This window comes from Hermetia illucens, chromosome 5, assembly GCF_905115235.1.
Source record: "Hermetia illucens chromosome 5, iHerIll2.2.curated.20191125, whole genome shotgun sequence".
NCBI classification, from domain to species: domain Eukaryota; kingdom Metazoa; phylum Arthropoda; class Insecta; order Diptera; family Stratiomyidae; genus Hermetia; species Hermetia illucens.
In genome coordinates, this window is record NC_051853.1 from 53,628,052 (window position 1) to 53,640,643 (window position 12,592).

The following is a 12,592-nucleotide window of genomic DNA, read 5'->3' on the forward strand; positions in this document are numbered from 1 at the left end:
ATATCTTTCCACGTTGAGATTTAGGTGCGATCCCCATACATGTAAAAGGGGGGTGTAAAATTTTTTTTCACCGAATATAGTCATGTGGGGTATCAAATAAAAGGTCTCGATTAGTACTTTTTGAAGCCAGTCTTAGTTTTGCGAGTTGTTAAAAAAGCGGGGAGTGGGAGGGGTGAAAAGTGATGATTTCTTTAACGGACCCATTCTCAGAAACCACTCAACCGAAAAATCTGAAAAAAATCATGAAGCTGCCTCTATCTGTTGTCCAGGCCTCAAAATACTCTCCATATCCATAGCTGTTCAAATTAAGTTAATAATAGTATATTACCGTATTTTTGGGAAAATTGAGTAAAACCCCCCTTAACTTTATGTTAGAGTTATAAAAGTTGATAGTAGTATAAAATATAATATGAAGCATATTATCTCTAAGTTTGATCGAAATCATACTATTAGTAACAAAGTTACAGTGGCTCAAAGTTGCCTTACCGTGTAAATTTACAACCCGATTCATACCTGAAGCGCCCAGCTTCCTGTTTCGCGACTTGTTTTCTTTTAAATATTTTCGGTGTTTTGGTTTTATTTTGCTTTTATCAATTTTTCTTGATTGTTATGCAATTACATTACATTACATGAATTATATTACATGAATTTGAGACAATTTTTTTTTATTTGAAGACTTCCACCCTCTCTCTTCCGCCCTGACCCCGCAAAACCTTATTAGGGACTTCCTCTAAATAATGGCCTGAGGATGTCAAGAATGGGAGGGAACCTCAGGGGCTGCGCCTCCATAACTATCTGAGGCAAAATAAATAATGATCGGGACTGTGATCCATCTGGATCTTCTCTCTTGATCGCGGCACTCGGGTCCGGAGACTTACTGGTCCACCCGCCCGGTCGAGCAGGTTTTTTTTTTATTTTGCAATTTGAGCTCGCGTTCTGGTTTTTATCACTGAGTCGTCGCGAATTTCTTTGTACGTGGCTCATTTTTAAATTCGATGCGAACCCACGCGTCTTCACGATCAATTTCGTCAGATTTTTAGGTTCTTGGGATAGCTCTTCCCTCTAGGTCGTTTTCGGCCACTTAGAATGATCATCTTATCATCCTATTTCCTTTAGGTTCATTACAAATTCGTAACGTCACGACGTCACAGCTCGTCGCTCGGGAAGCAAAGTACCGTTCTTGTCATTAACGAAAAAGAAGTTTTTGATATCCTGTATACGTTTGTGCCAGCTTTTGACAAGTCGATACAGATTTCCCTCGCCATCCCGAGTGTCCAACTTATCCCCAATATCTTTGTTATGGACCGCTCGGGTAATAGCGATCGCTTTCCTTGCTTCCCGGTTTAAATTCTTATAAATTTGTCTATTGATCAGCGAAACTTGTAATAGAGGCGTTTCTTTTCATGGACCTTCATTTCAATATCGTCATTGCAAAGCCAACTATCTCGGCAGCGAACCATTTACCTAACATGGTGACCCCGAAGGTAGCATAGGCCGCTTTGTGGATCTTGTCTTTAACTTGGTTCCACGATTCAAACCCTTTTCCCCATGGGACCTGTGAGCGTTTGTCTTTTCACCCAAATGACCATGGAGGTCGCCCGCAATTATGACATAGTCATCAGTAGGCACGTTGCAGGTCTTTTTATCGAGAAGTTGGCAGAAGGCATCAGGTCGACCTGTCTGTTTTGCGTAAGGGGTGAAGAAGTGAATAGTGCGATCAGTTAATATAATGGTGAGCTTCATCAGCCGGTCATCAAATCGTTCGACTTCACATAAACCCTCAAAGTAGGTAGGCTATCATAGTAGAGAAGTTTATAGCCATTATTACCGCGTTCGCGTTTTATGTCACAGCTTTTTCCACTGGAACATGGAGTTTCTTGCAGAGCGTAGATATCTATGCACCTTTTCCGAAGGGTTCTTGCGAGTTCGTCAATCTTTCAGTGGGGATGCTAATATTTAGCGCGGGGGGAGGGGGGGGGGGATTGGCACGTATTCTATTCAAGAACCCTTTCCCATTTCTCGGCAGGGTCGGAGCCTGTCCTGCCGCGTCGACTGAGGTGAACGCCCAAACATTGTTCCGAGGCTTATAACTTAATACGATCATTTTGTTTTTAACGACTTTCGATGCATTTCCTTGGTCGCCCGTAGCGAACCTGCCACTAAGAGAGATCAGGCAGGATTTGGCATAGTGGAATAACTTCAACTATACTTTATTTATCTCTTTCCCTGATCTCAGCATTTTATTTTTGTTTTACTGGGGATAGTACAAAGTACCTTGCCTCCAATCCTCCCCCGTTACCTGGGCTTGCGACCAGGATGCTATGTAAATAACATGGCGAAGTTAGTGCGAGTTCTTCCGAAAGTAATTAATTAACCACTCCATTAGTGACGAAAATTATCTACCACAATGTCAGCCTCTTGGGTAAGATTATCCAGGCAAGAAGGTTGTTTCCCCATTCCATTGCTTTTTTATCCTCAGAGATATTTAGTCTTGAAGGAATATCCTCCATATCAAATTGTTCTTTTAATTGCGTCCATGTATCCTATGCACGGCTTCAATGTTACATCGTAAAGGCTGGAAAGCCTTCTTAATTTTCGTTTTCTTTAAAATGTAATTATCTTCCCCGGGGACAAACCAGAAACTTTTTCTTTACATAAATAACCAAAAATTATCAACGTTCCCATAATAGCTTTTCAGCGATGAAATCTCTTTAATATGTCAAAATCAGAAATTTCTGCTTTCCTGTTGGAAGTTATAAAGTAAATTTCGCTACTGACAAGCAAGCGGGAGCACAGGTAAATATTTTACAATCGGTAGAAAAATGTTCGTCTTCTACTTTGCCTTTAAATTTTCTTCCAAGCCAACTTATTCACACACACGTAAATACATTACAGAATATGCACAAACAAGCGTCACACGCTGATTTCACTATGTTTTTGGAAGGTTTTTAGTGAAGGAGCGTCTTTCGTTTTTGGCAGAAAGAGCTCCAGGATGCCTTTGCCTTGTAACCTACTCCCCCGTCACAGCTTCCAGGCACCCAACAACGACAGCTATTACACCCGATATATTGATGGTGTACACACGATACACGATACATACATCGGGCGTAAATAAATTCCTTTTTGTGTGCACTTTTCCTTTGAAGGTTATATACCTGAAGGCAAATAAATAAAAAGGGAACGAATTTCCATCAAAATTTCATAACAATAGCACTCTCATTTCGAGGCGCCTTCGCCCCCTCGTGCGGTGGTTCCAGGTTGGAAACTTTACGGTTTAGTTGATTCCTGTATAGAAATTTTAAAGCTTTGTTTACACTTTGTTGCGGTTGGCAAAGCTCAGGATATACGTGCGTCTATACACAAGTGTCCTTATATAATATGTTCAAGTTAAACAGAAGATTGTGAAAGTGTTTGTATTAGGCACACATAAATTTCAATTTACTGGGAATATAAACTGTTGTACTGGGAGTCGACTTGAAACCAAATCAGGAAAAGTTGAATTTCAAATATGCATGCAGGAGCTTTCAGGAAGTTGGTGGGCATCCTTGAGTTGAGGATTTATGTTATGAAGCAGGCTCGGTGTGTAGACACAATCATTATAATACTTCCAGGCAAAATGTGGGCACGAAAGCGTGAGTGTCTTCAGTTTCGTGAAGCCTTCCTCCTCGGCACCGAATATCGTCCTGAAAATCGTATTATGAGGACTAATTCGCCTCCAGTAACTGTCCACAGGTCCGCAAACACGTAGGAATCGAAAATTGCTGCCACCAATCTCTGCATAGCCTCAACCAACTACTCCCCTCGTGCTACCCTACATCATCCATCAGATCGCCTCCATTCATTCTGCTAACAATACGCCAACCATATTCCGTAAAATTGAAAACTAAATGAAAGGATCGCGATTGTCCATAATTTTTCATTATACAAGTGGCGAATTTCCATCGAGCTGAGGACACATTTCAAATATACACAACCAACCCCCACACACGTTGGATACAATCAATGGATGAACAGCTTTGAAGGATAGTTATTAATTTTTTAATTGGATAAACGTATCACAGTCGGCTATTGTCACGAAAAATTGAAAACAAAAATTAAAAAAAAATTGATTTGGTCATGCATATAGTCATCAATGCAACTGAATGCATTTTGTGGATAATGCACCATATTTTATTGCAATATCGATTTTCAATAAAAATGTGAAATGCAAATATACACGTCGATTAGATAGTTGACGTGAAATTGGGTTGCTTGTCCAACTGAACAGTTTCAATGCCTGAAAAGTAGAGAAACTTTATTGTGAGTTTCCTGCCTTAAATTGGGGATGATCTCAGTTTTAAAAACTTTAATACTTTCCAGAATGGCTATTTCCTGAAACTGAATATAATGAAGAAAAATTGGAAAAAGGCTATTGGCGAAATATCTGATTGTTTGCTTAGCAATTTGTTTTTTTTTTTGTTTTTACTGGGGCGGAAACCTTACAAAGACGCTGCACGCTTCTCACCCACTAATACGCCCATATTCCCGCGGGACCACCGTAAGATATTACTTTCCTGGGCGAGCTCTGGTTTGCACTAGCACAATTAAGCCACGAGTAGCCTCATCATCGTAATAAGTTAGAAATACCTTCCTCACCAATAATTTACAATACACCAACATTCGTGACCAGCACAACACAAGCGGCACTGAACATAACTCTTGGCAACACTCTGATGAGCAGCTTGGACAAAAATTGGAGGGTTTCGGATGAGCCTTCAATGTCGGATCACAGAATAATCTAATTCGATATTGAGGGCAACTCAGAAATAAATAGAATAATAAGGAATTCCAGGAGAACAAGACACCTGAGCGCCTACATACCTCATTTATTTAAAGCTATAGTCAAAGTCAATCGAAACGGCCTTGTGTTAGCTGACGGATGTACGCTGATGATAAGGTTTTAATCTATAATGGCAAATATAAGGATACCCCCGGACTGCAAATCAATAATAACTGGTGCAGAAAAGTGGGGCTGTGCATAAATCCAGCCAAAGTCAAATACTGCCATTTACTAGGAAGTGCAAGCTTGATCACCTGAGATTGCATGACATGGAGGTGAAAGGAATAGCAGAGATCAAATATTTGGGAATCACACTAGACCAAAAACTACCCTGGAAGACACATATTGAAAACATATGTCCGAAAGTCATAAGGGCTCTCATGATTTGCAGGTTCACAGCAAGGAAAAATAGGGATCAGGAAAATCCTGCACTGGATATATGCTGCAATAGTAAGGCCAATGATTGCCTATGGGGCGGTAATCTAGGCAGGAAGAGTTGAACTCAGCACAACAGACAGGGAATTACATTGGCTTCAGAGGCTGGCATGCGTGTGTATCAATGGGGCAATAAAACATACCTAACGGCATTCCTGCATATTTTCTGGGTCTGACTCCTCTGCCCTTACAGACAGGAGGAAGGAGGGCAATTTTCAAAATGTCCGAGAGTACTAGTGAGAGGTCAGTATAGGTTCCAGGGCGAAACGTGGATTGGTACCCACGATGGAGCATAAAACCTGGGAAACGCTTGCTAAACCAACACCTCTACTACCAAACCCTTGAAAACATAAGCGAACGACTATGCACTCTGCGCTTGCGAGGCAAATTTAGAAATAGAAGTCTCATAAGCGTTCACGCCCCTACAAAGGAGACTGCAGAGTCGGAGGAGGATACCTTCTACGAGGTAGTAAAACGAACCCTCGAAATCTGTCCCAGATATGATATCAAAATCATATTTGGGGATTTTAACAGCCAAGTAGGGAGAGAGCCCGTATTCAGACGATACGTTGGCTCCCATTGCTTACACCAAAATACAAATGATAACGGACTGCGGATCATCCAATTAGCAGTGTCACACTAAATGGTTGTTGGAAGTACCTGGTTTGCGTGGAAATCGGTCCGCAAACATACGTGGCCCTCTCCAGGCGGCACCACTTTCAACCAAATTGATCACGTGTTAATCGAACGCCGCCAGCTCTCAGCCTTGATGAATGTCAGAACATATAGAGGGGCCAATATTGACTCGGATCACTATCTCGTTGGCATGGTACTTCGAGCTCGAATAAAAACACCGCCCAGAATCCCACCTGATAATCAGGTGAGAGTTAACACTGAAGCCATCCACAACACAGCCCTCCGCAATACCTATAAGAGGGAATTGCATGCTGCAATAACCGCAGTCAACAGAGATCCTGGAGATGAAGCATCAACAAATGATCTTCATAATCACCTGAAGAACATTATCACAAATACGGCCACAAACATACTAGGCCCCAGTCGCAAAAGAGTCGGAACAGCTGGTTTGACGATGAATGTAAGCTAGCAATGGAACGGAAGAATGCTGGACAAAGAGTAATGCTGCATTCTCAAAGAACGCCGGCACGCGCGGAAACTTATCACGAACTCCGCGAGCGGAGTGGACTTCAGATGGAAAAAGGAAGCCTGGGAGAACCAACACGTCTGTGAACTAGAAAAGTACAGGGAGCAACCGCACCAGACGCGGAAGTTTTACCCCCAAGTCAGTAGGATGAAACCTTACACACCTCGATGTTCATCCTGCCTAGACAAAAAGGGAAATCTGATTTTCGACAAAATGGGCATATTGGTGCGATGGGTTGAGTACTTTGATAAACTGGAGATCCTGCCAACTGAAGGCGACGGACAAATATGGCCCCACCAAGTATAGAAGAAACAGTTCGTGCAATCCATCGGCATAAAAATTATAAGTCGTCAGGATCCAATGAAATTACAGCCGAATTGGTTAAATATGGAGGCGACCAAGTGGTTCATCAATTTGTGCTCAAGGTGTGGGACAGCGAATCAGTGTCTGACGACTGGCAAAGAGGTATTATCTGCCTCATACATAAAACGGGAGATATCACGCAGGGCAGCAATTATAGAGCTATGACGTTGCGGCGGATAGCCCCATATACTCAGAACATCATTGGCCCATACCAAAGAGGCTTCACTCCAGGCAAATCAGCAACAGATCAGATTTGCTCTTTGCGGTAAGCGATGGAAAAGCTGTTGGAATATGGGTATCAGTTTCTCCATCTCTTCATCGCCTTTAAAGCCGCCTATGATAGCCTAGCCAGGGTAAAGCTGTACACGGCCATGAGAGAATTCGGTATCCCGACGAAATTGATAAGACTGACTAGGCTGCCCCTTACCAATACGAGGCCAGATAAAAGCAGCAGGATCTCTCTCAAGACCATTCGACATTAACAACGACAAGGGGATGCCCTATCATGCGTCCTCTGTAACCTGGCCCTCGAGAAAATGATCCGTGATGCTGAGGTAAATGCAAGAGTTATGATCGTCTTTAAGTCCACCCAACTAGTGGCCTATGCTGACGATATCGACATCATGGGAAGAACAACCCGAGACGTACAAACTGCCTTCATCCAGATCGAGCAGGCGACAATTGGCGCGAGATCTTGGGGTGCACATCAATGAAGGCAAGACCAAAATATATGGTGGCAACGTCAGCACCGAAAACCAACCAACAAACAACATCAAACCGCACTGGTCAAACGGGAAAAATAAAGATAAGAGACTGCAACTTTGAGACCGTTGATAATTTCTCCTGTCTAAGGACGAAAATCACAACCGATAACAGCTACGATGATGAAATCCGCGCACCGTTGTTGTCAACCAACAGAGCCTATTTCAGCTTACAAAAACTGTTTCGCTCGAAATGTCTCAGCATAGGGTCAAGACAATGATCTTACCAGTCCTCATATATTCCTCGGAGACTTAGATGCTTAGCAAGAACAATTTTGAACTCTTGAGTGCGTTCGAGAGAAAAATCTTCCGAAGAATTCATGGCCCCTTACATGAGGATGGAGGATTCTGTAGACTACATAACGACGAAATCTATGAACGATACAATGACCGTGAAGTTGTGGATAAAAGCCGGTTCAATATGTTACGATGGGCGGGTCACTTAATCCGTATGGATGAGGATGATCTAGCCCGGAAGTCTATAGAGATAATATCTATGATAGAAAAAGAAGACGAGGCTGACACTGCCTGAGATGGAGCGATGGCGTAGGTCAGGAAGCCAGACAGCTTTTCGGGATATCGAATTGATGGACCTCGGCGCGGGACCGGGATGTCTGGAGTTCCTTATTAAGGCGGGCCTAGACGGGATACCGGTTGGTGCATCATTGATGATGATGATTCCTGAAGGTTTTCTGGGACTGACTCCTCTGCTCTTACAGATAAGAGGAAGGAGGGCGATTTTCAGAATGTCCGAGAGTGCCAGTGAGGAGTCCAATTAGTGCTGTGGTGCGCCGTAGCATTCACGGAGGAAAGCAGCTCTCCCACCCTACAACTAAAAATCTCTCTGAGGTCCTCAAAGACGGGTTTACCTAGTGTGCGTTGCCTGGCTGTAGCTATAGCTGGGCAATGGCAAATGAACTGCCTGAGAGTTTCCCCCTCTTCTCCCAGCTTCGGCAATCTAGGGTATGCCGAGCCTCCCATGGGGAGCTGCCTATATCGAAGAAAAATTGATATTGTTTCTAGACGACATCCCGAATTACTGATACAAAAGATAACATGACAACGAGATATCACATTGATAAGAGGGCCAGGTTAAAGATAACATGACAACGAGATATCACATTGATAAGAAGTTTGAGACACCTTGGAGCAGCAGGGCAAACTGAAAAAGCATGGCATTGACATACGGTCTGCAGACCATAATGGGAATACTCACTAATCACTGATGGCTAAACTATCACCTGGAGAAGATAGGGATATCTAGAGACACTGTCTGTAGATTCTATAAGGAGAGTAATGAAACGTCTACACATGTTCCAAGACAGCATCCGGCTATTGTCCAAAGTAGATGCAGACACTTTGGAGAATATTTAATATCAGATGCCATACTTGGGAGTAGGGAAGATAATAAAGTTACTGTCGATTAAGAGGTTTGAATGAAAGGATCTCTTATATTGCAAACAAAAAAATTGTTTTGGCTTAGGCTTAAAATACTGACGGTTTTAAGTTGGATATAATTCGCACGCTTGTCATATTCACGATTATATAAAAAGGAGCGTTTTCCATCTGTTACCACATTCGGTCACGGTGCTCCCAGGGCAGAGGTGAGGCAGCACCTGATAAGTTGCCTCTGCCCTAGACGAAACCATTAGTCATCTTTCTTTCCACTTTTTGACATACTATAGTTTATATGTATAACCAGTAAAAGGGAAAAATAGTTCTTTCAGGACGCAATGCGACATCCCTTGAGGATATTATTCTTATTTCCGAGTTATCACCATCTCGGCAGATGCCGAATTTTACCTAATACTAGCGCTGAGTCTAAGCATTTAGGCTCGGACGGTCCTACCTACTTAAATTATAAAGAGCTGATGGTGAGTTATTGAGACAATCCGTCGAGAACTCCCCGCAGCATTGAGGATGTATGCAGAATGGTATACTTCTGCATGGTTTAAACCAAACGGGGTGAGAGTCCCGGTACATTAAGGCATGCCGTGAGGGATTTAGGTGCAATACCTGTAGCTGACAAGGTTATGGGAACTACAACCATTCTCTCGAGACGCCAAATTTCTTTGATTTCTCGAGCCAGTGGCTTATAATTCACCTTCTTCTTTACGTATTTCCGTTCAATGTTGCTATTAGGTTGTTGCAAATGAAATTGCCATTTTTGTACTAAAATTTGAAACGACGGTAAAGCTTACAAAAATTTATTTATTTAATCAAAATAGGTGCCAGTCGATTCAAAACACTTCTCCCAGCGAGATTCAAGAGCATGTTTGTCAGTTTCGTAGAAGTCCAACTGTGCGGTGTTGATAAATTCGTCGAAGGCTATTTTGACAGCTTCTTCGTTCCTAAATTCTTTTTCCACCAAAAAATGATCCAAATGCTTAAAAAAGTGGTAGTCAGTTGGCAAAAGGTCCGGTGAATATGATGGACAAGGCAGAGTCTCATACTGCAATTCGTTCGACTTTTGAACCGTTGTTCTGGATACATGAGGTCGTGTATTGTCGTGAAGGAGTATCACACCATCTCTGTTGACCAATCTCGGCCGTTGAATACTCAATTTTTGGGGCATTTCCTCGAGTTGGGTATTTCTGTGCATTTATCGTTTCTCCACATGCCAAAAAAGAATAGTGAATAACTCCAGCTGTAGACCACTAAACAGTCACCAATACCTTCTTCGGATGGAGGCTCGGTTTCGACATATACTTCGGTGGCTCATCAGTAGCTAACCATTGTGCTGATCGGCGACGATTGGCGTATAATATCCACCTTTTATCACATGTCACTATTCTGTGCAAAAAGGGATCGGTTCTATTGCGGGTGAGTAAAGAACTGGAAATTTTCATTCGAAGCGCCATGTTTTGCTCCGTAAGGGCATGCGGAACCCATTTGTCGAGCTTTTTCACCTTTCCAAGTTGTTGCAAGTGCCGGGAAACTGTCGAATAGTGTACGCCCAGTTTCTCTGCAATGTCACTCACAGACTGACGTTTGTCGAATTCGACTAGCAAACGTAGCTCGTCGTTGTCAATCCATGGTCCTGGATGTCCACGTGGCTCGCTTTGAAGGTTTACGTCGCCTGACCGGAATTTTTCAAACCACCGCCGTGTGGTTCGTTCGGTTACCGTATCAGCTCCAAATGCTAAATGTTAATGTTCTTGGTCGCCTCCGCCGCTTTATGACCGAGTTTCAACTCATACAGAAAAAGTATACGTTCTTGGCTCTTTTCCATCCTTTTTTTCCTTTCTATTCCCTGTTATCCCAACGATGGTCAAAACTGAAATGACTCTTTGATTAAATGTAGGAGTATTTGTACTTCAATATTCAACACCAATAGCGCCAACTGGTAGTGGTTTGATACACCAAAATCGCAACTAACTTCACTTGATTGCCAAAACGGCCATTTCATATGCAACAACCTAATATTATGGGGAAATGCAACATCAATAATATAAGCTCTGGTAGCACCATCCTGAATGGCACACATGAATCCTTCCGTCTCAGCAAAGAAATGCCCCACATAGCATTGAAAGATCGATATTTCAAGTTAAGTGGCGTATTTCCACAGACTGCCTTACAGATAACCGCATGCAAGGGACTCGACTGCTCTTTGCTGTAAAAACAAGCGCGCAACAAGTAGATTAGACGATGATGTTGTGCCGCCACGTCAACCACGTCCCTACCTCCGTTGGGACGAGGCAGAGTCGTACAACTGCCGAGTCGATAATGAGTTACTCTTTGGAACCCCTTAACCCAACTTGGCAGCCTTTCTGCTCCTCGGACAGAATTGGTCTCAAGGTGCGCATTGACCCACTATAATGGACATTATGATTTTGTAGAGGGTTGGTAAGCAAGTTATCGGTTTTGTATCTACGGGATCCTGCACTGTGACCTTTTTAGGGACAAGGTAGGTAATACCCAAAGTAAGGAAGAGTGGAAATTCCTCCGGCCGACTAATGACCTGATTTATACAGGGTGCGGCAGCATAACTTCCTTTTTTCAAAACTCAATAAAAACTATTGTATGCATCGGGAAATATTTATTTATTTTTTATAATGTAGGTACACGTCTAAAGTTTTTATTTACATTGCTTTGAAGATCAAATCTGTTAGGTGACGTCCCCCATTCTCCATACATTGCGTAAACCGATTTCTGGCGTTTGTCACGACTCTTGTTAGCATAGCAGGTGTTATGTTGGCAATTTCTTCTTGGATGTTGGTCTTCAAATTCAAAATTCTGTACCGGTCCGAATTCACTGTCACTGTAACCTCATTTTCCTCAAAAAACCAGGGACCAATAATTCCAGCTGAGGAAATTGCACACCACACTGTAACTTTGGGTGAATGCAAAGGCTTTTGATGCAATTCTCGAGGGTTGGTGTCAGCCCAGTAGCGCATATTTTGTTTGTTAACCGACCCACACAAATGAAAATGGGCTTCATCGCTAAAAAAAACAATAGCACCCTCGGGAACGACATCAAGAAGAAGCTCACACGCATTCATCCGAGAATTGAAGTCACGTTCTGAAAGTTCCTGCACTATCGCCATCTTATAGGGATGAAAATGAAGATCATCACGAAGAATTCTTCTCACAGAACGATCGGATAGTCCAAGGGCAGATGCGTGTTTGCGCGCAGAACGCCGTGGCGATTGCAACATTGACGCTCTCACTGCTTCAATGTTCTCAGGTAATCTAATGGGCCGAGGGACTCCAGTTCTTCCTTTTGTCGCACTTGCAGTTTGTCTGAATGTAGTGACCCATGTAACAATTGATTTGCGGTCTAGGACGGGAGCCAACGGGGCTAAATTAAAGCGATTCCGAAATGCACGCTGTGTTGCAATAACCGAACATCCGCTTGAAAAGTAAACCTCAACGGCAAAGGCGCGCTCCTCACTATTCCAACGCATGATGGCGACTGAACCGTGTCGGGACAAAACTTTACAGTATCCCCTCTTGAACGAGACCACTAGCGCTCCGCTATGACATCAACTAACTGAGTGGCGCACATTTTAAAAAAGGAAGTTATGCTGCCGCACCCTGTAGTATGTGCGA